This window comes from Nannobrachium achirus (genome assembly GCF_963921795.1).
Source record: "Nannobrachium achirus genome assembly, chromosome: 2".
Classification (NCBI taxonomy): Eukaryota; Metazoa; Chordata; class Actinopteri; order Myctophiformes; family Myctophidae; genus Nannobrachium; species Nannobrachium achirus.
This window is the reverse complement of record NC_137811.1, coordinates 45,575,240-45,600,239: the sequence shown is the minus strand read 5'-3', so window position 1 is coordinate 45,600,239 and position 25,000 is coordinate 45,575,240.

The window sequence follows — 25,000 nt, the reverse complement described above, 5'->3', positions numbered from 1 at the left end:
GCGTGCACATGCGCGCAAATTGTATGCCTTTTTCATTCTTCTTTTTCTTTTACAAAACTGGTTAACAATGAACAGCAGACTGTGTACAAGGCAAGCACGCTGGGTAGGCTTAACCTAATTAGCACTACACACATACTCCAAACCAAGACTTCCAAACCAATGCCAATATAAGGATTAAATAGATGTGCGCTGCTGACAGACAGAGCCACACAAGACACAACCAGCGCAACCAATCGAAACGTCCATTTAACATAGCGCGCTTTACAAAGCAAAACGCACTGTCCACCATCATGTAACAACACCAGCTATCAATGCAAAGAAAGACCACGTCAAGAAAGACCCACATTAAATAGACAAAAACAGGCCTAAGTGTATCAATCTGTCGTTCAATGTTATATGAGATACATAAAGTGGTTCCTGTGTAAATAAGCTGTAAGGTTTACTAGGATCTCCTTTTAGCTGACCAGTGATTTGTACTGTCATGAAACTGTACCTTTTCCAATTGCAAACTTCTAATACATTCTTCAATGATCAATCAATGGAAATTAAATGCACAGCGGCATATCCAGCAATATAAATTAATTCAGTTTCTCTCACCAATGAAGTTGTTCACTTGAAGAAAAGAAAAACATCCTCCTGTCCTTTTGGGTGAATTTCTCAAAGATGGGTTCATAAAGCTATCATTCCTTTTAAGTTCTGTCCATCTTTTCATAAAACAGTCTTCTTGAAAAAGGCAACGATAATAATAAATCCACAGCGTTCACTCCAGCTGCAGCCATGTCGCGTCTGTTTACTTTACAAGTTTCACGTGTTATGCATAGGGAGTGTGAAACATGCTTGTTGTTCCACTCCAAGTCCCGGAAAAGCCGTGTTGTGATTGGCCAGTAGTCACTTGACTCATTTTGATTGGTGGTTGAACGTGGGTGTTCCGTATACCCTTGACCAGAGCCCTCAAAATATGATTGGTTGATAAACCTGTCAATCCACACCAAGGCTTGTATTATGGGGAACTGGCTCAGGGAATTCTAGAAGTACTGCGAGTGAGAGTAATCTGCGCAGAGACTCAGTAGAAAAAATCTCTCATTGGCTGTTATTTTTCCCAGCACACAAGCACTCCCTATGCACAGAACTTGGGGAAGAAACAACTACAACGAGTATAGCGAGCGAAACAGTGCAGTTTAACAGATTACCAACACAAATAATTGTAATTATTTTAATAAAAATAATAAAAAATAAAAATATATTTTTTATTTAAAAATAAAAATATTATTTTCTTTCTTCTGAGGATCCCTGGGTCTTCTCTGAATACCCTGAAGGTCCTGAAAATTCGCCACTGATGTTTACACACAATCACCAACATTTGCCCACAATGAGCCTCACGGAGTCTGTGTGTAATAGCCGATCTGCTATCACACACAAATGTACATGCGAGCGCTCACGCGCACACACACACAGACACACGCACACACAAGCGTGCACACACACACACACACACACACACACACACACACACACACACACACACACACACACACCACACACGCACACGCACACGCTCGCTCACACACACACACACACACACACACACACACACACACACACACACACACACACACACACACACACACACACGTTCGCTACAAAATGTATTCTTCTGATTTATTTATGCAGCCATCCCATTCCAAATCCAACTCACTCCCAGCCTACAGCCTGCCCTCTCTGTTTCTTTTCAAAACATAGAATTTTATGGACCTTGAGAATAAAAAAAATAAAAAAATAAAACCTTTCTCAGTGGAAGGATCTTGAGAGAGGGAGAGAAAGAGAAGAAAATGTAAGTAAGGTAATAACCTGACCTTGCCTCAGTTGGGTTTGATTTATGAAAGGAAGAGTGTGTCAAAAACACAGCAGGCGCTCCCATGTCTTGGTTCAATGCCAGGATGATGTGTGTGTGTGTGTGTATGTGTGTGTGTGTGTGTGTGTGTGTGTGTGTGTGTGTGTGTGTGTGTGTGTGTGTGTGTGTGTGTGTGTGTGTGTGTGTGTGTGTGTGTGTGTGCATGTGTGCGTGCGTGTGTGCGAGTGTGCGTGCATGAGTGAGAGAGAGAGAGAGGGGGGGGGGGGGGGGGGGAGGGAGGGAGGGAGGGAGGGAGAGAGATTAAAGAACGAAAGACAAATTTACTAAATTCACTTCTTCCCAACAAAGCATAGTGAAATGAGAGAGAGAGAGAGAGAGAGAGAGAGAGAGAGAGAGAGGGGGGGGGGGGGGAAGATAGAAGAGTGGAAGTTGAAGTATTGGCACTGTGAATACATTTTTGATAGCTACCACGCCAGGAGTCGAAACAGAACTATGCACCATTCCACCACACTTCCAAAGCCCTATTCAATAACTGTATCCATGTTTTTACTTCCAGGAGGAGATTTAATGAATAAACCAACATTATTATACCTGATTATACCTGACACCAGAGAGGGAGCAAGAGAGAGAGAGAGAGAGAGAGGTAAACAACGCATGCGCACACACACACACACACACACACACACGCACACGCACACACGCACGCACGCACGCACGCACCCCCCCCCCCCCCCACCCACACACACACACACACACACACACACACACACACACACACACACACACACACACACACACACACACACACACACACACACACACATACCACAGGTGTCTTATATTCACACATGAATTTTAAACTCCTCCAAAAAACATGTTTCAGCTCTCACCCATCTGTCTGTCACCCTGCATGGACCTGACAAAGGCGGGAACACAATTAGAGTGGAGCTGGGAACATGCACCAATTTTCTCCCAATTTACTGGTTTAACATGATACCTTCCTTTCAAACGTGTTGTATATTTGCATAACATGTAATGCATGTCACAATTCTTCCCGCACGAATTACCATATCAGCGATACTGCTCTTGAAACATCTCCTATTTAAAACTTATAACATTGCACAGTTTAACATATATCTATATTCAAATAAATAGATGAACGGGATCAGGGGCGTCACAAGGGGGGGGGGGGGGGGGGGGGGGTGGGACTTAGTTACTAGGGCCCAAGGTGTTGGGGTCTTAATTATTTTATACTTTAGATATTGAAAAATGGCAGATATACAAGTAGATCTGTTATTTTTGAAAAGTCGTGAAAATGTGTGCAAATCTTTGAATACAGTATGTGTATGTTTTAAGCGAACATACTCAAATTTTACTTCTGGGGGCCCCTGGGACTAAATATTTTGAGATGGGGGTCTGTGGCCAAATACATATCATTTTGGGGATCCTTCACATGAAAAGGTTTGAGCAACACTTTTCAAAACACCTTAGAAGGATATATATATATATGTTACAGTATGTTTGGGTAACTCAGGACGTTCATTGTAAGAGCGCTTGTTTTGTCGTTCACCACACACTAATCACCACCAGATGGCGACGACAGCCACTGCTCTGCCATTCACTAGTGAAGGCGCTGACGTCACTCGTTTGCGACTCTCTTTCTTTATTTACTAGCCTAGCCTAGCCTAGCCTAGCCTAGCTTAGCCATTAGCTCCATTGTAGTCACTTGGACAGGGCGTTTATCGTGGGCTTGCCCAGGCCGTAAGGCCTGGGCATAAATATAACGATTGCATTCACCACGGCTTCGTAACTCGCGCGGCGCTCCGCCGGCCGCGCGGACCTGGCCCGCTCTTCGCGGCCACTCGCGCCTGCGTCGCTCGGGGGCGAAGAGCAGGACCAAGGTCCGCTGGCCTTCGCGCCGCTTGCAATGTCGTGGACAATCGAGCGGCTCCGCCTGGAGGACGTTGTTGTGGCGACCGCTTGTTCCGCCCCGTGCGGCACCACGAGTGCTCCGTTTCTCGACCGTACTGTTTCTCTAACAAACCGTGACATATATATTTGAAATATTCAGATACTTGCACACACGATTTTTCAAAAATGGCAGATCTACAAGCTTGTATATCTGCAATTTTTCAATAGTTAAAGCACAATAATGCGTAATAATGTGTCCCCACTCCCCTATGAAGAACATCCATGGGGGGCCCGCAGTGAATCCTTGTATCAAGGGCCCAGAATTTGGTGCGACACCCCTGCCCTTGAGATCAATGCTCTCCTCCTCGCCTGCCATTTAGCATTCCCCCTACTTTGGTCGGCTTTATTTGTGGTGCGCAATTGTAAAACATGAATGAAATCCATCACATTGATGCTATACGCCATATTTATTTCCCTGTGGCAGTGGCTGGCTGCACATTCAGCTTTACGGTTCAACGTTATTATGCATATATTGTAATCTTTGATGTGTGAACGAGATGGAATGTTTACATTTAGCTTACTGATGTAAAATGCAAGGGATGTATTGTTTTCGGCGCATTGTATTATCAATCCCTCATTAATTTAACAACACTCACTAACGAAATGGAAATGTTATACTCACATGTCAGTGTACACACTCATTTTGTGTTAATGTATTTTATGTTAAGGTGGCCTTGTCAGTTGCTACATTATTGTCGCTGTGTGATGGTCTACCTTTGTATAATAATAATGGTAATATTACATTTGCATGCTACAGCAGAGCTCTTTGGAAGACAGCATAAAAGGAAATATAGAGATCCTTCATTGGGTTGATGGTAATTGCTTTCTGTGAGGCCTGTAACTATCATAAGGCCAGGTAAACACACAGAGAACCATAAAAGCACAATCATGCAGTAAATAACGATAATAATTTGCAAACTACAGAATGTAAACTGCTAAAGATTTTCCACAAGTCAGAGGGATGAAATTAAAAGAAAAAATACCACGGATCACTATTTCCAATAGCCTACACCTACAGTACTGTACAGTAGCGTAGCGACCCCCCGCTGGGCCCCAATGCGAGGTTTCACCACAGCCACACACCACATTAATTACCCTTGAGTGGAAATTCTGTTCCTAATTCTCCTCCTCTGATCGAGTCACAGACTGATCAACAATATCCTACTTGCTTCTGTAGCCTACAGCTCTTTTTCTTTTTTAATTGGGTGGCGGGCCCACCAAAGAAATCAGATATTAGTTTCAAAGCCATGCTGTAAAAAAACTACCGATAACAGCCCTGAACACTTAACAGACGGCAGAGAGATTCTTAATGCTACCGCTAAAAGTAAACAGGAAACATCTGTCCTCAAGCAACTGATCAGATTGGGCAATCAGTAGCACTCGTCAAGAGGGACAATAGAGTGTCTTCTCAATACGGTAAGCATTTCAAAATATATATATATTTTTTCTCTCTCTTTTTTTAGTTCATTTTTCTTCCCCGGAGCGGTGGCGGGCCCCCTCCCCCCGGGCCCTAATGCGACTGCATTGGCTGCTTCGCCTATAGCCCCTGGTACTGTATATGGTGTTCATGGCCATCATAGATGTATGATGTCATAGACAACATGAGACTGACACAGCCATATATGGTAGCCTGGGTGCCAGCCTGCTCGCTCCCTTCCGCGATTTGTTTTGTCTCTCCGCATCACAGGAAATGATTCAGTTGACTCGTATTTCGTATTTCTATCACTTGTGACGTAGGCAACGTTGTTGCTGATTGGACGTTGTTCCAACGAAGAGTAGGTTTAGCTACGTCATCAGCCAGCCAATACATACTGGTGTATTTTGTCCCGCCCCGCACCACAGACCAATCGGAAGCCCCGGTTGTGTTCCAGCCGCTTTCTATGTCCCACCTCCCCTTGGAGATACAAGGCTTTCCAGACTGTGATGCGGAGAGACAAAACAAATCGCGGAACAGAGCGAGCAGGCTGGCACCCAGGCTACATATATGGAGCGTGACATGAGGTGTGATGGACAGACGGCCATGATCTGCAGGTTTCCATACTAAATGCGTTCTATGATCGCAATGACTGCATTTCTTGCTGTTTTCTATCAGTTTTGCCTTGTCTCTGGCCTAATGTCTGGTGTAATTGAACATTTCTCGGTTAGTGATTTTTGGAGACGATTATGATGCGTAAACATGCACTCGTTAACACCCCTAATTGGCACCAGATATCCTACTGGATATCTGGTGCAGTGATTCTCAAACATTTTAATGTCATGGACCACCGAATTGATATGTATCTGCCCACGGATTCTACATACAGTATAAACTGATGAAACAGGTGCCTTAGTGTGTCAAGTAAAGCTGGTTCCACACTGCTTTTTAGTTGCGAAATGCGTTTGTCAGGGCAAGGAGAGAGAGAGATAGAGAGAGCAAGGGACCCAGTGATCCGAAAATAAATACGAAACGGGCGGCAGTGTGCAAACGTGATTGACATAACGGGAGGTTGATTTCTTTATTTATGTGCTCCGAAATTCGCTCCTAAATTCGGCCGAAAAAACGCAGCAGTGTGCAACGACCTTAACTGATTTAATGCCAGGGGCCACAAGGTGCCGCTAGAGGGGAGGCTCTCTCCATTCCGACATGTCGCCACTCCGAAATTGACTTCTTATTGTCGGAGTGGCGACACTCCCATGGGGGTTCGGTTTAGGGTTAGGGTTAGAGTCGGAATGGAGACATGTCGGAAAGGAGACATGTCGGAGTGGAGAGATGCACTCCCACTAGAGTGCCAGACATTTCTGTATAGGCCTTCGCTCTAACTTCCGTCGACACAGGCAGTAGTGGCTTGGGATTTCACTGCAACCACTGTTATGGATGTAGACTGGAGGAAGTTAGCCAACAGTTAGCTATTAGCTTCTTTATTTTTTAGAAGCCCGATCTGCAGGCCCGGATTTATATGACATGAGGCCCCTGGGCAAGGGTAAATAAAGAGGCCCTCGTGCGCGCGCGAAAATTCCACCTCCGGTCCACCTGACCACACCGTGACCTCACCTTCGGACCGGCCCGTGCATAATCTGACTGTGTATCCTCATTGGCTCATTGGAAGGGTCTAAAGCGGATACAGAATTGGAGTTTGCGTGCATGTGTGTAGCCTATGTGTGTGGAAAGTACCGGATACATAGAGTGGGCGGGCTTTAGACTGCACTAAGCTTTCAGAGCAGCTACATGCAGTGCAGCCAGCAGAGCAGAAGCTCTCAATAATAAAACAAAATGTACTGTAACTAAACACAAATATCACTTTATTTGGATTGCAATACTTTAAAATGTCATCATTAAATTTACTCATTCAGGGTCTTTTCAAAATGGCTTCCAAGTTCCACAACGCCTCCCTCTCCATAGACTTCCATGTAATTCATAGTGCACGGATCATGCACGCCCATGCCTAGATCATGCACCACGTGTGTCCACACTGTTCACAGCTTTCAAACAAAAAAATCCGAATGGAAATCCGTTCAGGCATTCATGAGCTAGCAGCCATTATGTTTTCTTGAAATGTAAACAAACATGGTTTGTTGGTATGGGGGTTAAACATGGAATTTCGCGATTGCGATCATGCCTACTACATTTTTTGGGGTCCAAAAAATATTTTTTGAAAAAAAAAAAAAAAAATTTTTTTTTTTTTTTTTGAGGCCCCCCTCCCCTGAGGCCCCTGGGCTCGTGCCCACCCTAGCCCAATGGTAAGTCCGGCCCTGCCGATCTGAACACCAGCTTCGACTGCTCTCTTCGCATTCAATCCGACTTTTTCACCATTTCTCAGACGTTTGAATGCAGAGAGTATCCACGGGGTATCCACGGAGGAGTATCCACGGTATCCTGTTCTCCGTGCACTTTGAAGTACGCATGCGCCGATATCTGTCGCCTTGAATATTATTCCCCTCAGGGGAATCGAACCCAAACCGTGGGTTTGTTGCATCCGTGCTCTACTGACTGAGCTAATGAACGGATGATGTGACTCCTTTTTTGTGCATTTATCTTTGACGTGGATAGTGGGGTAGACGTGGATAGTGAGGGACTGAATATTTACTATTCTGTCCATAACGGCACATATCTCGGTAACGCGGCTGAGTGGGATTGGGCGCCGTTCCCACCGCTCGTCGCGGCAACTCGGCTCGCTAGCGCTCGCCTCGGTGGCGACTCACGGGGGTCATCGGCGCCCAATACCGCGCCGCTCCGTCGGGGTCTGTGGCGTGGAGCGTTACACCGGGGAACAGAGAATACATGGCATCTGGTTGGTTCGAGGCTGGGATTCACCTCAGGTTTTATTTTTGCACACCTCTGAGGTTGACCACTAGATGTCGACATTTTACTACTAATATCTCTGCATTGGTGAGATACTTCTCTGCATTGGTGAGAAACTTGGATACCCAGTATCCAGTATCCATGGATACCTCTGCATTGAAGCATCTGAAAGCACGTGAATATTTCGCATTAAGTGCGTTGATATCATTCGAAACAGGTGATCTGAAGCTATTTTAGCCGCAAAAAAACTTTGTCGCTGCACTGGGAACACAGTTCAGAGAAAAAGGTCTCTAAAGATGTGAGTTTGTATTGGAGTGGGCGGCGCGGTGCGGCAGCGTTGCCCGATTACGGGCCGATGTAAACAGAATCGCGGCCCCGGGCATGGATGGAAAATTAGACCGGGGCTTCATTGAGGCCTCCGATTAATTCATTCATTTTATTAAATATCCCGGACTAGATAGGGATAGGCACCCCGGAATACGTCGCGCCGCCGACAGTATAGATTGAGTTTTTTTGGGGGGGCTCTAAACTTTATTCTAAACCATTTTCAATGGAATAAATCGTCGGACCATCTAGAATCACTCGTTGGAAAGCGTAGGACGAGCCAGGACCACCCACATCTCTACAAGCAGCTCAGGGTAAAATAGCAAAAAAAAATATTGTTTTGGATTGAAAAAAAGCCGAACTTGTTCGGGATAAGCACAAAAAGGGTTAACAGCTGCAAAACAAATTTTAAGAAAAATCATTCTGAATACTTTGTATACTTAAACTACGAAAATATAAAATACATACAAGTATAAAAAGCGGAGCATAATTGTACACGAGGTTGGAAAATATTGTGTTCCCTGAACACAATACGTAATACAAGAGACATGATGTTCTATTTAATGGTGAAACAAATCATGAAATATCAATGAAGAAATCTTTCCGTCAGCTCTTTTGAAGAGTTCTGACTGCTATAGATTGTTTTCCCATAAATCATGGGCTGAATTTAATCTTCTTCCACTTCTGATCATGTTGCGGACCCATTCATAATGTACCCATCAGAAACGGATCCGTCATTCTTTTGGTCAGTGAAGCTGACACCCACAGAGGGGGACTAATTACACCTGTCAATCATTGCTCAGAGAAAATGAATGGCTTGTTTCCAATAATGAAAAGAAACGTGTCAGAATGTGACCAAGTGATAAGAAACAACACTCTCTCTTTTTTTGCTCTCTCTCTTCATGCACACATACTGTACACATACTGTACATACCAACAACCCAGTGTGAAGCGTCAGGGCCCCAGAGGTCTGCTCTGTTTTCTAGTCTGTCAAACATAAAAATGTCAGAGGCCACATTTCTTTGCACACATCGTCAGGAAAGGGCAAGTGTTATACAGTATGCTACCGTAACACACGCTCATGTGCGCACGCACGCACGCATGCACAAAGATCCCACACACACACACACTCACGTGCATGCACAGACATTCCTAGAAACCCGGGCACACCACATTTCTAGGGTTTGCTAGACGTTTTCTAAACTACAGTATACTGTAAGCCCTGCAGCCCTCTGATATCAATAGATCAGTGCAACCTTTTCAGGCCACGACCCCCAAAATAATTATATTTTAACTGGGGACCTCCCACCCTGACGAGCACTAAGAGTTGAGGCATTACATTTTTGTATAACGTGGTTATACAAACATGGTTATACAAAACGCGAGGCGTTGTGAGCATGTAGATCGGCTATTTTCACAATTTCTGCCTCTAATATTTGACAATTTGACCAATGTTTAATTTGTCATTTCAGAGGTATTAAAAAGTCCTTAAATTGTCACTTTAGAAACGTGCATATACCCTCTATAAATGTAAACTTTATGTTGGTTTGTTTAATGTTGAGTGAGAAAACAATGTTGCACATTAAGTTAATCATCTGGGAACCCCCCCCCCCCCCCAAAATATTTTGGGGACCCCAACTAGGGGTCCCGACCCACAGGTTGAGAACCACTGCAATAGATCACTACGGAACAAAACAAACTAAAACCAGATAAGACTAGATGTATAGGACAATCCTGACAACAAGTGTGACGCAACGTGACAGTGAAATGTATAACGGCTGCCTTCCGAAACAATATCATAGAGGGTGACTGGCATTCCTTCCAACACACACTCTTCCTATTATGAAGAGGACTTACAATTAAAACTCCTGTTAAGCCTACAGTGTAATCCCTCCTTTTCCTCAGAGCATGCTATTCACCCTGGATGTGGATTAGAGATCACTGGGAGACACTGTGTTGGTGGTCATTGGTGTATAACACCTCATAAAGATAATATGGGCTCTGTGCGCGTGTGTGTGTGTGTGTGTGTGCGTGCGTGCGTGCGTGCGTGCGTGCGTGTGTGCGTGTGTGTGTGTGTGCGTGTGCGTGTGTGTGCGCGCGCGCGCGTGTGTGTGTGTGTGTGTGTGTGTGTGTGTGTGCGTGCATGCATAATGGGGCTCTTTTCTTCCATTGTACTGACCTGGTGAAGGGGAAAATCCCTGCGAGGTGGTCCTCTCACAACGTGGAAGAAAGAAAAGGACCCTGTAACCGAGGAAACAGTGAATTAATAAAAAATAAGCCCCCTGATTCTTGCACTGCTTGTGGTCAGAGCGCTAGAGAAAGCGGGAATGAGGGGATGGGGTTTGAATGGATAAAGCCATGTTATCAACAGTAGGGGACATCATGGGTACATTTCACCCCCTAAGGTTGTTGTGGCAACCTCCAAGCTTTCCCTACGATGGCACTGTTGAATTAAGCCACTGTATACTGTACATTGGATTGTATTCTCTATAAGCAGTAATGTATTAGACAAAGTTACGACATGAGACCAAAAAGTTATTTAAATTCGGCAAAACCACTCAGCGGATTTAGACACTGAAACATTTTTCTTTTTTCTTTTGGCAAGACAGAGTAGAGAGCACTTGAGCGAGGGCAGAGAAGGGGGAAAGATGTGCAACACAGGTCTCCAGCTAGAATTGAACTAGCAATGTTGTAATTATGTGGTCGATGCACTCTGGTCCGATCAGCTACTTGCATAGGTGGCGCGTAATGAAGGCTAGGGAATGCTATGCCTTCCCAAATGCTACGCTGGGTATTTTGCAAATTATATAATACTAGAAGCTCGGGCGGCCCAGCGTCTAGTCGGCGACCTGGCCAACTCGGGAAGATGTAAATAGGGAATGAATGCCCCGCCCTTTAATGCAAACCCCATTATACCTGTATATCTGTTTGCCTGTGTCCATTTATGGCCATATATGGAGATATCTGTATCTGTCTGTCGGCGTCCATTTTATGTCCATATATGGAGATCACTGCAGATATAGTTCTGGGTCCATTTTATGCCCATATATGCCCATATATGGAGATATCTGTCTATTTGCGTCCATTTTATGCCCATATATGGAGATCTCTGTATCTGTCTGTCTGTGTCCCTTTATGATATCTGTTTATCTGCGTCCATTTTATGCCCATATATGAGATCTTTGTCGCTTTTTGTTTGTTTCTTCTTTAAGCAGAATACGCAGCCTGCTTAAATCTGCATCATTCAAGTCATCCTCCCAGTCCCACGCTTTGTTGCTTGTCTTATGTTTGTCTTTGTCTCTTTTATTTTCTTTTTCTTTTTTGGAGCGGACCCCATGAATGCCCCACCCTTTAATGCAAACCCCAATATACCTGTTGTCATAGGACCCGTTTTGACCATCTGTTTGCCTTTGTCCCCTTATGCCCATATATGGAGATCTCTGCACACACAGTACCGGTTGCGGTCCTTTTATGCCCGTATATGGAGATCTCTCTGTCTGTCTGTGTCCCTTTTATGCCCGAACCGGTATATATGGAGATCTCTGTATCTGTCTATCTGTGTCCCTTTATGCCCATTATGGAGATCTCTATTTCAGACCAAAGACCTGAAATGTGATATACATTTATATTGTCAGGACCTCAGGAAAGACAACATTGTTGAGAAAGTGGCGCTTTCTTTTGGTTTCTTCATCTAGAGCAAGAATGCGCAGCCTGCTTGCTTTGCCAACCCTGCTGGCTGCCACATAGAACTGGCCATGGCTGAAGAAGTCTCCAGTGCAGTAGATCCCAACTCTGTGCAGTGTCTGGCCCTGAGACTTATTCACAGTCATGGCGAAGCAGGGTCTGATTGGAAACTGGCGGCGGCGCAGAGTGAATGGGAAGGTGTTCTCGGATGGGCACATGGTGATACGTGGAATGAGGAGTGTGCGTCCCGCATTGACGCCAACCACAGATCTTACAACCAGGAGATGAGGCAGGATCTGATCAATGATGTACCTTGATCCATTGCAGTGTCCATTGTGCTGGTCAAAGTTTCTAAGTAACATGATCAACATGCCCACCTTTAGAGTGATGCGATGGGGTGGCATACCAGATGGGCAAAGGGTATTTAGCAACTCAGGTGGGAACACATAGTTACCCTCAGACTCTGCAGTATCCACACTGCAACAAACATGCTCCTCTCCTGGAAACATCTTTGTCATTTATTCGTTGACCATGTCAACTTCAGAGTTGGTTGGGCACAGTATGACACGCTGACATAGCCACTCAGGGTTGGCAATGTTGTTTTGAATGTCCTTAAACACCCAACTGACCATGTCGTCAAGTGTTTCCCCTGAAAGTGTGAGTGATTGATCGAGCTCAATAGCAAATTCACCCTCCTCGGGTTTAACAGGAAGCTTTCCCTCCCCAAGGTCCAGCAGGAATTTGGCAAAACGTTCTTTCTCGTCATGGTCATCTCCAGCAGCGTGTGTGATCCTCATGTTTTGAGTCAGCCGAAGAATCTTGACTTTCTTCCACAGGTAGGACCACTTCAAACACCTCCCCACTATGTCAAGACGTGAACCATGTGGCACAATGGTAAGTATCTGTCTCCAGTCACCACTGAATACCATTGTGATGCCCCCGAATGGATCCTTCGAGTTGCGCAGATGCTGGAATATCCGATCTGCTGCTTCCAATGCACGGCGATCCATCATTGAGACTTCATCAACCACCATGACATGTGTCATTCTGATCAGTTTCGCTGATGTTGCACATGGAGTTATCGGTGAGAATGAGAGGGCACTTGGTCCTGCTATGAAAAGTGGTTCCTTTAGGCAGCAAGGTAGCTGCAATGCCACTTGCTGCTGTTGCCAGAGCTACTTTGCCTTGTGCTCTAAGTTTATGTAGGATGAAAGACAATGTGAATGTTTTCCCAGTTCCACCACTTGCATCAACTGCGATCATCTTGCCAAGTCCCTTTTCGACACTTTCCATTACTGTGTCGACAACAACGCGCTGCTCGTCATTGAGATGTTCCTCTGTTTCGGCGATATGAGCCAGAAGCTCTGATTGGTTGTGCTGTGTCTCGTACTGGATAATGCGGGAGTTGTGTGGCTGAACATTTAGTGGATCTGGCTCAGGGAGACCAAAGTTACGGCTGAGCGTAAAGCCGTTCCTCTCAACGTGGTCCTTCAGTTCAAGGAGCACTTGATTCATAATGTTTTCATCTGGCTGATTGACACGTGCTGCACGCATGAGATCCTCGGACAGAACACGTTTGTGTCTTTCCCAAAAGTTCAATTGGTTCCCTCTGAGAACCAAGATGAGCATGTTGGCAAACACTTGACGCAGTACTGGGCCAAAATTGACATTTGCAGCCTCATCCATAACATAATCCATCTCTTGGTCATCTTCAACAATGCCATGCGCAATGCAGGCTGCCAGATAGGTGTCCATGACCCTATCACCAACACGTCGGAGGTCCTGGAAGCATGTTGGGCCAGGTACACGGTAGAGTAGGATGCGGAGATAGTACAGCTCAGCAGTGTGAGGGTTGAGGGCAATCATGGGGAGTCGTCCAACAGTGTCAGCCATATGGTCTTCCCGAGAAGTCATTTTTTTCGTCCGCAAGTGGAATGCTTTTTTCTTGTAAGTGAAGTGTTGAAATACATCAGGATACAAAACATGTCGCATATGTGGGTGTTCAGTCATGGCATTAAAGAAGGCGGTGAGTGTGGTTGCAGGGGCCCCTGAGTCCACCACATTCTGTGCGTCACCCTGGTCATTGAACATGATGATCTGCTCATCCTCCAGATGAATTGCTAGCATCTCGACAGGTGGATGTTTGCGTTGAATGGGGAAGTTATAGATGCGCCAGAATGACTCGGATGCAGTAATGTATCGTCCTAGTTCGTATCGTGTCACTTCATCTGTCGCAAATCCTCTTTTGCTTCTTCTGGAATGTCCAGTCTCACCAGGCACTGATCTGGTCCCTTTTCAATATATTTATACATGTACTTAACACTGGCGATAGTAGACACAATTTCGAGGTTGATGTGGCAATTGTACCGCTGCGTGAGGTATGGATTGTAAGGTACAACCCATGCATTGTTGACAGCTACAGGAATTTATACGGAGATATCTGTCTATATATGCCCATATATGGAGATCTCTGTATCAGTCTGTGTCCCTTTTATGCCCATATACGGAGATATCTGTCTATATATGCCCATATAGGGAGATCTCTGTATATGGAGATCTCTGTATCAGTCTGTGTCCCTTTTATGCCCATATACGGAGATATCTGTCTATATATGCCCATATATGGAGATCTCTGTATCAGTCTGTGTCCCTTTTATGCCCATATATGGAGATATCTGTCTATATATGCCCATATATGGAGATCTCTGTATTGATGTCAGCAGCTAGATGTCTCCATATATGGAGTTATAGGTTGCCCATATACTTGCCCATATACTCTGTATCTGCCCATATGCCCATATATGGAGATCTCTGTATCAGTCTGTGTCCCTTTTATGCCCATATACGGAGATATCTGTCTATATATGCCCATATAGGGAGATCTCTGTATCTGCCCATATGCCCATATATGGAGATCTGTCTATACGGATATATATGCCCATATCTGTCTATATATGCCCATATAGGGAGATCTCTGTATCTGCCCATATGCCCATATATGGAGATCTGTCTGCAGTGATGTCACAATGAGTCAGCGCCGATTTCCTCCGGAACAGCCTGATCTGTCTGCAGTGATGTCACAATGAGTCAGCGCTGATTTCCTCCGGAACAGCCTGATGTCAACAATCAACCCCGCATAAGGAGATTCCGAACGTTTCGCGCCGGTTCGGGGAAACCGCGCGTCGGGTCGGTTCGAGACCCGGCACTGCACTCCGTGCCGCGGCGGGGAACGCGCGTGCCGAATCTGAAGCCGGTGGGACGAACGGTTCTCGAGATACGCGGATTACAGACACGCAGAGACTTCTCGCATTTATAGATAGATATGTGCGATTGTGCGCAGCATTACAGTAAGGGCAAATAGGCTGCTATATTGTGTGTTGTTGCTGCAGCGCAGCCCCCTAGTGACAACTCCCTTTTGATTTTGAAACAGAAACTTCGTTCTTGTTATTATGATATCTTTATGCTTTCTAATACTATTGCTTGTTGTTAGTTCATATTTCATGATCAGACGTTTGAAATGTCATCCTGACGCTGTGTATAAATTGGTCAAATTATGCTAAATAACTCATCGTTATGTCATTGTGTAAAAAAAAAAAAAAAAAGGAAACGTTTTAGCCACGCCAAACGTTTGGCTCACCCGCCGCCTATGGCTACTTGCGTGCCATAGACTAATAGACACTGTACTCAAATGCTGTGGATCTCTCGGTTGAAACTGTCTGCTGGTAAATTTCATATTCACTAGCTTATCCTATAATGCTGTGTTCAAACCTTTTTATTTGGCAAGACAGAGTAGAGAGCACTTCAGAAGGGGGAAAGATGTGCAACACAGGTCTCCAGCTAGAATTGAACTACAGTAGCAATGTTGTTCGCACTGCTCACAACACGCTGCTCACGCCGCGCTGCTCATTCCGCCCCATTCGCACTGCTCGCTCCGGCCCGTTCGGATGGTTCGCGTCACTTCCGGTCGCACGTCTCGTCTTTGCGTTCACTTTGTACTGTATGTAATCGCGCCGCTCAAACTATCCAGGTTTGAACGCACCATAAAGCTTCTAGTTTGATGTTACTAAAATGGCTCATGCCGATCACTACCCAGCTCAGCGTCTTCTTCTACACTTTCTACACTAGCACTAAGGAAAATCCAGTCAGTGACAAGAATGTTGCGAGCCTAATGTGTCACAGTGGATGTGGCGTTCGTGATGTGGGGGTGTGTCAGCAATATTCAACTGACAGTGTGCTAGTTTAACCAATGACAGCCATCCTGTATCTGCTGGGAAAATAAACTTGTGAAATGAGTGCAGTAAAAGCCAGTGTTCTTGTGGTGGGTTGACCATTTTGTATTTTACCCGTTAAGACCGGGAACGCATCTGTGTCACGTAACCATGTTCACCATTATTGTCTCCACCAGCCGAAGGCTGAGGGGAGAGTATGTTTTCCCCTCCGTCCGTCCGTCCGTCCGTCCGTGCGTCCGTGCGTGCGTCCGTGCGTGCGTCCGTCCGTCCGTCCGTTTGTCCGTTACCAGCTAATCTCCGGCGCCGTTGGCCCGGTCGCTGCCAAACTGTGCACACACACTCCCTCGACACCAATTCAGAACCTCTGCCCCAAATATTTCACATGGGCCTGTTCTAGCGCCACCAGGAGGCCGACTTTTGCAAAACTAACTTTTGCCAGTACTCCTACAGATTTTGTCCAAAAATCACGTAAATCAGTAGACAGTATCTCTACAGTCATGTGATCGACATGGATGTGTCAGATTTTCCATATTCCATCCTGATTGGCTAAAACTGGCTTTCAAAGTTTGCAGGATTGGTCAGTTTTGAATAAAATGCCTGAAATCCTGAACGCAGTGTGCGATTTTGGTGAAATTGTGCATGCACATTCCCAATAGGCAGAGGAATAAATGCCACTTAAGAAAAATCAAATCAGCCTCATGGTGGCGCTATAACAGGCTGATTCATGTTTTCACCTATAACTCCACCGATTAGTGTCAAACTTTGTATGCGCACTCCTTAGAGGCCAAGGTAAAACCTTTTCCCTGCATTTTTTACATCAGCCTTTTATAGCGCCATCAGGAGGCCTTATGTAAAACACATTACATGCCTGACCTGGTGGAGACCTGTGCTCGGAAGAGCACTGCTTCTAGTTTTTTATACTTTGACTATTCAAAAATAGCAGATATACAAGCTCATAGCGTGGCACAGAGTGCCGTGCTATGAGCTTGTATATCTGCTATTTTTTGAAAAAACTTGAAAATGTGTGCAAATCTTTGAATATATATTATTCTAAAGCGAACATTTTTAACTCAAATCTTTGCTTCTGGAGGGTCCTTGGAACAAAAATATTTGAGATGGGGGTCCGCGTTCAAATACATATAATTCCTTGCCATTAATATCTCGCCCAGCCACGGCGGAATTCCCTTTTAGGCTATAGCAGATACGATGTAGGCTTTCCATGCGGGAGACCGGGGTTGGAATTCCGGGCGCTACACTTGCGCTTCGGTTTGTCCTCTTTGTCACCCACTCTTTTTTTTGTCTCTCTTTCCTCTCCCTCTGAAAAGTGCTCTCCAAGAACTCATAACATTGCTCCTAGCAGAACTCCTTTATTTGTACTGTTTGCATCCACGTATATAGTCTATACATGTATACAAATCTAATTCCAAGTCCTGTTTTGAGAGATAGAGAGAGAGAGAGAGAGAGAAAGAGAGAGAGAGAGCAAACACACCTCTTGACCCCAGCACTCCTCATTCCCCCAGATCATTCTTTAAATGTAAATTGAAAGAGGGAGGGAATGCAGCCGGAGGACGGGAAAGTGTAACAGTAATAATAATAAACATTTATATCCCTCCACCAGTGTATGGGGGAAGAAATCTATACTATATACCCCTATACGATCATGAAAAGATATCGGTTGGTGATGCACGGCTGCACAACTCTCATTGGGGGTTGGAATGAACGTATTCATCACGCAGTGGAGTTGCATTGTAAATGGGGACAATCGTAAAAGGTAGTCATGAACGTAAAAACAGTTTATCTTCATTTGAAGCCATGATGCATAGATGGTTTGTGTGCTTGTGTATGTATGTACGTATATATGTATGAATTTATGAATAGTTTGTGTAACCATTAAAAGAAGGCCCCTTGTCTGTAGTAGCAAATTAACTGATACCAATCCATTATAGCTTTAAAATCAACATGCAGCACTCTAAACGTAAATAGGTCTTATTCATTCCACTTGCTGTACAGCATTTATGTTCTGTATCATACCACCATACATGGCCTGGCCATTCAAAATGAGTTTTCACAATGGTCACACTAATATAAAAAGGAAGATAAAAGGAAAACTTGCCCCTATCTGGAGGTGAATACCTGGAGGGAGGATTGTACTAATAAATAAAACAATACACAAGACAATAACGGTATGGCCTCTTTGTCCAATCTTTATCTATGGATAGTGAGTTCCTATGTGTCAGTTTGTGAATGAAGCCCCACAAATCACAATGCGGTGTTCTAAGAAAAATATGGGTGGCATTGTCCCACCCATATTTCTTGTGTCTATGATGTCCCCTTTGGCCAAATGGAAATGATATGTAATTTATACAACATTTTAAATTCTTACAGCATCCTACAGTACGCCTAGGGCGACAAGCGACCTCGCACTAAAGGGCGAGGTTGCACCATGTCTTGGCTATCTGGCCAGTGATGTATATCAGACCAGATACCCATATATGGAGACCACTGGTATATGGGACTCCATACTGGAGATATGGGGATTCTGTTAGTGTGGTTACCCATCACAGTGATGTCAGAGCATGATGTCAGAGCGGCAAATCCATAGACCGTAAAAAAGCGTATACGGAAGGACGGACGGACGATGACATGATGTGTCGTTTGACTCGTTTCTCATACTAAACTGCGACCTTCGCTCGCAATAAATACAAACTGCCTCACAAGAACAATGTTGATGTAGGGATTAACTTAAAAATAACTTTTATATAGGCTACAGCTACACAAACGATCAACTACGATCCAGCTGTCACACTCTTCATGAGTTTTACTTTAAATTAACTTCACCAGGCAGGCATTTCCTGCTTGTGCATACTGTTCATGCTGTGTTTGTTTACGCCCGGAGGTGTGATGTTGTCTGTTGTGCACATACGTGGTGATTGGTCTACTTTATAGAGCACATACATACAGTACATAATAAACACATACATACTGTGCAATCAGACAGACAGTGCTCTAAAAATACAGGGCTGCGGTTAGGATCTTCTATAACGATTATGCCTGAAGGCACATTATGGTACATAGGGCTATATAGGGGGAGACCTGGTTAATCCTGTGGGTAGGGATGGGATGATATGAAAATGTCATATCACGATTATTGTGACAAAAGAAATTACGATTTACGATATTATCGCGATAATCTAAATCCATTATCCTGGGGTGGAACATATATGCCAAAAAATAGCCGATCTACAAGCTCACAACGCGTCGCAAAGCGACGCGTTGTGAGCTTGTAGATCGGCTATTTTTTGGCAAAGACATTTGATTGAGAGTGAAAAAAAGACTGTATCAAGTACATTATGTATAATATAGTACCTTTTACCAATAGAAGATTTAAGTCGTGCCGGATATGCAGCTCGGCAAATAAAAGGTGAATTGATCCCAGTGCATGACGGAGGACGATATCAAGATAAATTAAATCTCCACGATACGATTATCGTGAATGTTTTCACGATAAACGATAATGTCGTGTATCGTCCCATCCCTACCTGTGGGGGGGCTTGTTTTTCAGCTTGGCCCAGCTGATGCCTGCTCAGATGGTTCTGCCTCAATGGGAGAGGTCAGGGGTTCAACACATTGCCATAGGCTGGGAATAAAACCTGGGACCTTCTGTTTCCCAGGCGGCCTCACTACCCATTCAGCCATTCAGCTTGTGGTTCATGTACAGTTCCTATGTGTTCCTACTACTAAGCAGAAGTTTCACTTTCCATGCAAATGTTTTGCTGTATAGAGCAGTGTGGTTCCCCAATGTTTCCATGCCAAGGATCCCTAAATAGCCATAGCCTCTGGCTGCGCCCCCCCCCCCCCCCCCCCCCCCATTGTGTGGGGGGCAGTGGAGGAAAAAGTATTGTTTTACCCATAAGTAAAAGTACCGATACTGCAATGTAGAAGTACTCTGTTAAAAGTAAAAACACATAATTCTAAATTTAAAAAGTACAAAAGTATTGGCATCAAAATGTGCTTAAAGTACCAAAAAGTCAAAGTACTCGTTAAGTTTTCAAATGTGTAAAGAATATTTTGAAAATAGCAGATCTACAGTATAAGCTCACAATACGTTGCGATGCAACACATGCGTGTGTGTGGAAATACATTGGAAATACTCAAGTAAAGTAAAAATACCTCAAAACTGTACTTAACTCATACAGTGCCCCGGGCCACAAGTGGCCGCTAGAGTGCCAGAAATATCTCTATAGGCATTCGCTCTAGCTTCCGTCGACACTGCCCCAAGTGCCTTGGGATTTCACTCCAGCCACTGTTATGTATGACGAGAGGAGGAAGTCAGCTTACACTTAGCCATTCACTGCTAACCCCTTTAGAAGCCCGATCTAAAGCTATTTCAGTCGCAAAAAAACTTTCTCTTTGGTCTGGGAACACAATTCAGAGAAAATCCTCTCTAAAGATGTGACTTATTATTGGAGTGGGCGGCGCGATGCGGCCGTTTGCGCGAATACGGCCCGTGGATGGCCGAGTGTCGGCCCCGGGCATGGATGGACATTTAGACCGGGGCTTCGTTGAGGCCTCCGATTAAATAATTTATTTTATTAAATATCCCGGACTAGTTCGGGATAGGCACCCTGGAATACGTCACGCCGCCGACAGTATAGATTGAGGTTTTTTTGGGGGGCTCTAAACTTTATTTTAAACCATTTTCAATGTAATAAATCGTCGGACCATCTAGCGTCTCTCGTTGGTAAGCGCTGGACGAGCCAGGACCACCCACGTTGTCCCAAGCAGCTCAGGGTAAGTAAAATAGCAAATAAAATATTGTATTGGATTGAAAATATCCCGAACTTGTTCGGGATAGGCACAAATAGGGTTAAGTACAGTACTTAAGTACATGTACTTAGTTACTTTCCACCACTGGAGGGGGGAACAACTAAGACACCAAGCTACAAATTTCAGTGTGAACTGACAATAAAGTACTATATCATATATCATATCATAGGAACTGTTACTCTTAAAGTCTGTTGCTACCCATGCCACAATTAATGTGTGCTTGAATGTACAATGTAATGCCAATGTTCCTATTAAATTTGAAAGGAAATAGGATGCAGACATCCTATTTATAATGATTCCGCTACAGCTGTCCCAAATAGTGGAGGTCACATTGCCCAGCTCACATCATCTCTGACAAGTTCAACGTCTGGGTTTGATGTTCCTCCAGCATTCAAAACAACCTATGATTATTTCATTCCTTTTTTAGCATAATCGATTAATTATTCAATCTGTGGTTGTTCGGATTTATTTATGTTTTAACAAAAAGGTAAGCTATGTAGGCCTATATAAAAGTTTGTGAGAAGAATGTTTGTGTGTCCAGGTGTGTATGTGTGCCACAGTGCCATATGTGTGTCTGTATGTTTCACAAAAGGGAAAGACAAACAAGATACAGTTAAAATATTTACTATTCTACGTGATAATACTTCATGCTTTAGATGTGTGATGGTGGGGGAAGGGGAGAAGGAAAAAAACACAGTACTCTGGCATAAATGATGAGTGCATTAGCATAAGATGGCAAAAGCTACTTTTGATTCAGGATAAATTGCCTCCCACTCGCCACTCACCAGGCAAATTGTCCATAAAACAGGCACATTTTCATCTGTGATTGTGGATATTGTAGCTAGGATGAGGCTGCAATGACACCTGTCTCTTGTTATTGGGAAGCTCATTATCATATGGGGATAACCCTGCCCTAAACTACAATGATACATCCGAGAACAACACATTTTTAATATAGACATCGTGTACATACAGCGCTATAGCCATCCCTTGTAGCAGATTTATGAGATTTTCAATATGGTATGAAAATCAACTTGCAGAGACATGAAACTTGCTTGAGATACACCTTAAGTAAGCCAACACACTAATATCATTGCACAGTTATTTGTTGTCAGAGCTGCGCTATCATTGTTTTTAAATACATTTTAAAGTGTTGATTGATGTCTTGCTGAAAATAGACCATGGAGAAATGACTAATTTCAAACAAAATTCAAAGTCTGTGACTTATTAACTGTTTAGACAACACCGACTCAATTATTCAAGCAAGTTCAGTAACATTTTAATTACTTTTGAGAAATGAAAACAAACAAATGGAATGAAAGCACACATGAAATGAAATCTAAAACAAAGCCATTAACCATAAAGCTATATATATACTGTTCTATGTTTACAGTATATATGATATATCGTATGGCAGGAGCTATGAATAGACAATGACATGTGCTATATTGATGCTGCTATGGCCCTTTAATATTTAATATTCTACGGTTTTCCAAGAAGTTCCCATTTCTCTGAAGTGGAGATACCGCACCACAGTACAAAAGGCATATACAGTAATATGCAGGATTTTTACGTCTGTGTGCATTTTTTTCAATTGCGTAAGTATTACTCCATCGTTCTTAGCAAGGCAGTTCATTATAGTAACTATACAGTAAGCCCCTCAGTAAGCTGCAGTCGCAAGCTTTCATTGTATCAACATGACAAAACCCTAAAAGTTGTACGTTACTCCCCAAAGCATTCTCCGTAAAATTAATTAGCTTCCACTCATTAATTCATACCTCCGTCAAAATAACTAATTTATCCTTTACAGTCAGATCAGCTCTCGGTTCTCATCTTTCCGTCTCTCTCTCTCTCACTCTAATGGCCAATTTATGCAGATAGCAGATCTTTAAGCTCACAGCGCATCACACACGCCACGCGTGAGCTCATAGATCAGCAATTTCCGGCGGGCGACAGCGTTGTACAACTAAACAGGGGCGTCACAAGGGGGGGGGGGGGGGGGGAGTGGGACTGAGTTACTAGGGCCCAAGTTAGAGGGGCCTTACTTATTTTATACTTTATCTATTGAAAAATAGTAGATCTGCTATTTTTTTTAAGTTGTGAAAATGTGTGCAAATCATTGAATATTATGTGTTTTTTAAGTGAATTTGGTACGACACCCCTGCAACGAAATACACCTCCGACGTGAAGCTCCATCTCTTTCTGCGTCTCATCCTCCGTCCTGCCCTCATTTCTCCTAACTAGCCCACTTAAATCTGTGCCAAAACAAAAACAGCGAGTGAACAGAAACGATAGGTGCTGTGCTTACTGGAAGCGCTGTTTGTTTAAGAATTCATTGTATGAGCTGTTTGCAATAAATAATAAATGCAAACGCTGACTTGTGTCTGCAGACGAGACTTCAGGGCATGAATAATGCATTGTTATTCCTGGGTAGGGCAGAGGAGGGACAGGGTGGCAGTGTGTTGTGCCTGCGTGTGTGTGCCTGTGTGTGCCTGTGTGCGTGTGTGCGTGTGTGCGTGCGTGTGTGCGCGTGTGTGTGTACGTACGTGCGTGCGAGCGTGCATGTGTGTGGTAGATCCCTGGCACACACGGTGACTGTTGTTTGTGCGACTTACAATCAAGACGCTTACGTGGACTCACAACTCGGTATGATTACTGCTCTTAAGCCGCTGTGTTTTATGCACAAGTACAAGTACAGCATGGAGCCGTGGGCCCCTGGGAAGACCTGTCTGACTCTGAGGTCCAAGTGAGAGCACTTTCACAAGAACCACACGCTGTGGAGCAGAATTTTCATTTCAGTCCTTTTAAATCTGTTGATTAGATGGATGCTAAACAGCAGGGCGCGCTTGGTGTGTTTGTGTGTGCGTGTGCGTGTGCGTGTGCGTGTGTGTGCGTGCGCGTATCCCCTCCTGTGTTCAAAACATACGCAAATTGTGCAACCGAACTGCTGAATAAGTTTTTTATGTCATTAGGATGCCTCTGATTGCATGTGTGCATCCATGCATTGCACATACAGTACACTGTTTCATTATTGTGTGTGAGGTGGCCCTCCCACTACATTTTTTTGTTTACAGTATTTTCTTTTTTTTCCTCGTTTGATCTCTTCTCTCTCCCTCCTCCTCTCTCCTTTTTTCCCCCTTTCTTTGCTGCTCTGAAGTCATTAAGGCAACAAAAGAAACTACACTTTCTATGTTCCACTGTCGAAAAAAAAGAAAGAAAAAAGGTTGCACCCGCATCTGCTCCTGAATGTGCGCGTGCGTCCGCCTTGTCTGCGTGCGTGTATGTCACTGGGGAACGTGACTAAAAAAAAAAAAAAAAACACTTGATTGAAAATCGGGGGGAAAAAAAGGAATAATTACAAAGACGAGAGACGCACGCACCGACCCACCAACAGCGGCAATCACATGTGCTCTCCGCTGTCATTCCACTCCGCTGTAAATAATTCATCAAAAGGCACAAAGGGGAAACAAATATGCAAATAACCCCCGAAAAGGCCAGTAACATCGGCCTCCTGCCACACGGGAAGAATAATGGTGGATTATTATCGTGGCAGGTTGTGACTGTGATGAATCTGAATTCGTCTTGTTTCATCTACCTTGACAGTAACCGAAGTCACACAAAAAAACCTGGAGGGATTTGAGGGTTTGATTGAGAAAGAATAGAGGGAGGGAGGGATGGATTATAAGGGCGGTGGGGATGGTGGGATTGGCGGAGGAATGGAAGACTCGTGTTCAACATCGGAAGGGAAGGAGAAAAGAAAGAGAGATTTGGGAGGGGATCGAACAGGGGCGTCGCACCAATTCTGGGCCCTGAGTACAAGGATTCACTGCGTGC